Source organism: Pygoscelis adeliae, unplaced genomic scaffold, assembly GCF_000699105.1.
Source record: "Pygoscelis adeliae isolate BGI_AS28 unplaced genomic scaffold, ASM69910v1 Scaffold60, whole genome shotgun sequence".
NCBI lineage: Eukaryota > Metazoa > Chordata > Aves > Sphenisciformes > Spheniscidae > Pygoscelis > Pygoscelis adeliae.
The window spans coordinates 1,896,381-1,901,694 of NW_008823954.1; positions in this window are offsets into that span (position 1 = coordinate 1,896,381).

Sequence of the window (5,314 nt, forward strand, 5' to 3'; positions counted from 1 at the left end):
TTGGAACACAAATCCACTGTAACAGCCACCCTGTGTATAATCTTACCATGCAAAGCAACACAACCCTACAGTAGTCTTTCTCTTCCCATAATATCTTCACATACCAGCGAGAAGAATTTAGGCTTAAATGCTCAAAAAAAACCCCAACCAACTGCAGTACAGCATGAAACAAATCTCTAACAACTCTCAAGTTGGAGCAAATTTGCTTGTCCCTCTCTACTTTCCTCATTTGAAAATGGCTGCACAAACATTTCTAATTTGTGCACCACACCGATTGCAACCTGCCCCTCCCACCAGGTATGGCGGCTCGGTCGGTCCACACATGCATAGGCTCACTGCATCCTGCTGCCTCTGGCACACTACTCTTCACTGACATCATCTTCACCTTCATGCTGTATAAAATTCACCAGACAGACACAGTATCTGCTCCTTTAGCCATAAAGCAATCCCTGCAGGCCAGCAGACGCCTCCATCTAGTCTCTCAAAAGCACACTCTGACCTGCACCGTGCCCCTGCTAAGTAGACGCTGGGGCATGCATCTCGTTAGGTGACACATCCCTCCTTCCCTGCAGTCAGCAAGGGCTAAAACAGACACACCGATATATCAACAGCAAAGCCAAGTCAGAAACACTGTTCACGCTGGTCAGCAGAAGCAAAGTTCGCCTTGGCCAGTTCCCACGGAGTCTGAGCTTCGGCACACCCCTGGCTTCATCACATCCCCAGAGCAAGATGGCACCATTCTGCAATACCACAGCAGTGTCCCACAAGGCCTTCCCAATTTCTGCCAGTGCCTGAAAATTAGCTAGGCAGTAGGACCTGGAGCAACTGCAAGTCATAGTTCAGAGATGGAGAGACTTCCTCCTGGTGCCATGGTACCCAACTTCAGGCCTGGCTCACCACAGGCATGCAGAAAATTCTCTGGATGTTTCCCTGCCCTTGCCATTTATCCCAGGCCTCAGGGACCACCTGATCCCACCAACTCCGAGGCCTCAGTCCAAATGGCTGCCACCACCACATTTGGGGAAGCCCTTTCATGAACTCAGCCTACAGCTATCTCCTCAGGCAGCTTCCTTTTGCCCTCTCATAAGGGGAGGGTTATGGCTACTATTTTTTGAGCCCTTTAATAATAATATATTAGCCTAATAATAATAATTCTTAGGCTCATAGCAGTGGGCTGTTGGCAATGGGCTCTTGGGAACGACAGTATGCCTCTTACTGCAGAGGCAGTGAAACTCAACCTGTTCCCTTTTTTCCCCCCCTTTTGAAAACACTGCTTGGGAATGGAGTCAGCATCTGGACGCACACAAGTATATCCCAGGAAAAGAATGAGAGGAGCAGAGGGGAAGGGAGGGACCTGAAAATGAAGGCTGAGGGCAAGGTTTCACATTACAGATGAACCAGGCTAACAGTTCACTGCTGCCAAAAAAGGGGGGGGCCACTTCCACCTTTCTTTCATTCCCTACCTTTCACTGCTGGCAAAACAAATCTTGCCCCTCCTGCGCTGCAGCTCTGATACTAGCCTGAACCTGGTGAGCAGGTTCAGCTCTCTGTCCCGGGAGAAAACTATTCACTCTTTTATATTTTTGGGCAAGTCAGCTTTCTGAAAGCTGAACAAGCTGAATCCATTTAGCACCAGAGTGGGCACAAGGCAAGGAATACAGCCACAGAGCCACGAACAAGGCATGACCAGCCCTCTTAGAAGGAGCAAGTGGTTAGATTGGTCCAGCCACAGCAGGAAAATCCATCCTTACCCACACGAAACTGCGGTTTCACCCAACAAGTATACTGGTCAGCACAAAAGAAGGGGCCTAGCTAAAAAGCCTGCCATAGAGGTGTTTGCTAATAATCTTAAACCAGGGAGTTTTACCTATTATTAGGCTCTACCTACCAATAGCATTTCTGAACTGGATGATGAAGGCAGTCATGTAGGTAAAGACTGACACTAAAACTGAGCAGACCCAAACCAGAGAGAAATATGAGAGGTACTGCAGCGTTTCCAGTAATAATTATGCCTACTTCTACATTGGACTCTGTTATTGTCAAACAAGATGGCTGCCTTCATCACTGTGCTCAGAAATGTCTGTTTTCATTACAAACAACAATTAGTTTCAGGGTGCTCTTGATAAAGCGTTTTTCTTTCCCCATCAACTTCTACATCATCAGATGAACAAAAATAATGCAGTTCTTTTTGATGGGGAAAAAAAAAAACCAAAACACAAAAACCCAAGCCCGTATTACTCCACTGTCTTTATTCCTCTCCACCTCCTCTGCTCAATTACTAAAAGCAATTTACAGACAATAAATGTAACTTCACAGCTGCCTGTATGAAGTATTCCCTTCATTTTATAGATGAGGTTACAGGCTATACAGAAATTATTATCAGCGAGGTCTACTTCAAAGCTGGATAAGCAAGAGGAACAGATGAACTCTTAAAGAATACAGATCATGCCTGTACTCTACTAAAACCAGTAATAAAGAATTAAGAATGCTACCAGTTGGATATAAATTCCTTGAATGTATTTGCTTAAATACAGTAACAAACAAAAGCTTGCTTTGAGGTTTTGCTTGGTTTTATTCTATTTTTATTAGGAACAGCATCATGAGATTTCAGATTTACCGCTCAGCATCCCATAAACCAAACCTCCTCGCTTTACTAGTTAACACATGCTTAACTGCTAACCTCACGGACTCAAAGAGGACTGGGTCTTCCCAGCTGGTGCATGATCACCAGGAATCTGCAGCTAGAAACTCTGTACATAATTTTAACTGATGAAGATAAGCAAGCCAGGAGAGAGTCCAGTGTTTTCTGCCACAGCCTCACTGGCTTTGGCTTGGCTAGGAGGAGCAAGAACCTATGTCTGTTGTTAAAATCGCCAGCACCGACTTTGAAAAAGCACCAGGAGTAACAACGCTAAAAGGAAAAAAAAAGAAGTGCAGTTTTGTACAGGCACTCTTCTGATGATAACTGCTCCTTAAGGCTTAATAAAAATGCACAGCCAACTTTACTTCTTCCACACATAAGCAGAGCTCAGAAATAGCACCTGAGTCTAGTTACACAACTCAGCAGGCTCGGCTTCTCCCAGGAAGAAAACACCACCGGCATGCAGGCAGTCCGAAGGCTGAGTCACCTGAACAGTCCCTTCAAGGGAAAATAATCCTATTTAGAATTTGGGTGTTGGTATTGAAGACAAAAGAGAGTGTTAATTTTGGCACCCCTTAATTACACTGGTTCCACTCCGTCCATTTACTACTAAACCTAACACCTGTAGGTTAGTAAATTCACCACGCTCCTCCATCCATCCCCAAGATCCTTTCCTGAAAACTGTCCCCTCTTTAGCCAACAACCACCTGTCATTGCCTGTACGTTTCCTTACCCTTGACTAACACAAACTAGTATTTGTACAACCACAGCACTTGGAAAACTAATTTAGGATTAAGGCCTTCATTTCTAGCCTGCATACAAATAACAGGCACGCTTAAACCAACAGGGCATTGTGGGCTTCTGTGCTGTGACTAGCTTAAAACCAAAAGCCGTATCATGCACGCATCAAAAAACAGATAAGCTTCAAGATGGACCAAAAAACCAAACACAACACAAAGGATTTGGACTTGTAAAATCTCTCACATGGGGAGAGCTGATAAACACAGTAACATTTCTAGCAGAACTGCCATTTTCTGCATTTTCACTGCAGCAAGTACAGATGTTTGTGCCCACTGATACTTGTGCCCTTTCCACCCAAGCCTGCAACAGCATCACAACCTCACACTAACCCCGAAAATGGCTCAGCAGATGCAGCCGCTGCGGAAAGTGCCTGCCCCAGCAAGCAGGAGTCCATGCACAGAGCATGCAACGCATGCTCCCCTTTCTAGGAAAGATCTAGGGCTGTTCATGCCAAACCATCAAGCCCCAAAACCTCCCAACAGCTGCACAACAACAAAAGGAGGAGAGAAGCGACCTAATGAGCTTGAAAAGGTAGTCCTGCGGTTTAAACCGGCACCCCGATGTTACCAGCAATGCTACGGGAGTCCAGAACTCGACTCCTACCACGAACCCAGTCCAGCAGCCACCATCCACTCCACCTGAGGACAGGCCACAGCACTCCTCCCTCTCCTAAGCTCTTCCAAAGGGGATAGACTGGGAAAGAAACCAGTGGCTCAGGCTGAGAATTTTATTTTTGAGGTTGGTAGATCTGTTATGGAGACTGATCCACTGATATTTTTCTAATATAAGGAACATATAAGATGCCTAGAATTTGATAGCTGCTTTTTAATTAAATTGAAATAAGTAAATCACAGCCTGTTGCCATGGAGAATGAACAGACACAGCCTCTTGACTCCAGGGCAGGATCAAGCAGGAGAGGCAGACAAGGCTGTGAAAATAAAAACACCTATTTTAAAGCAAATGGGCTTGATAATTAGCAAAAAACATGGCATAGGGAAATAATATAACCATACGGCAGGAAGTGGTTTTCAAGGTGAACTACAAAGCTGTTTTAAATAAATGAATAAACTGCTGGAGCTGCTGGGTCACTCGCAGAATCATATATGCAGGATTAAATGTGATTTAAAAAATACACCAAAAAATAGCAATTAGCTCTTCTTTCAGTTTCCTGCCTATAGCCTGCATCTGTGACTGTTCTTATTTTTAAGGACCTGTTTCAAGTGATTAACGTTTACACCTATTTGCAGTTACCAGAGAGCCGTCAAACTCACACATTTTCAAAAGCCTTGTGGTTCACCCTGAAGCGAGAACCAAGTTTATGGGATATAAAACCTTTTATCTCTTACTCAGTGTCATTACACAATCCTGGCCAGGTCATCAGACACTAATAATCATTCCTGAAGCTGTGCATCCCTGTTATGACTTCCATGACAAAGTGACTTGGGGGGGGGATTTGCCCCCCCACACACCATGTATCCAACCCTGTGCTACACCTCTCAAGAAGCACAGCTCAGAGAGAGTCGAAAGGTAATGCTGGTCTGTCAGGGGGAGGCAGCAGGACCCTCAGCACAAGCTTGGCTGATGGACAAGAGCCTCACCAGTTTGTCCAGAGCACAGGGCATCAAAATATTCCACCCCTTCCTGCTTCCGACCTCACCTGCTGCCAGCTCACCCCTGTCAGCAAAGGCTGCCCAGAAAGATGGGGCTGGATAGTTTATGTTGCTCCTATACCACCTCTGCAGAGAGGGTATTGTGTGGCAGTTGTCCCGCCCTTAAGACACTTGTGCTTTGCTTGGATCTAAAAGGGCTGCAAGCAAGGAAACTCCCTCATCACCTTTTCGAGCCCAGCCAGGGCAAACCTGAGCAAGACTG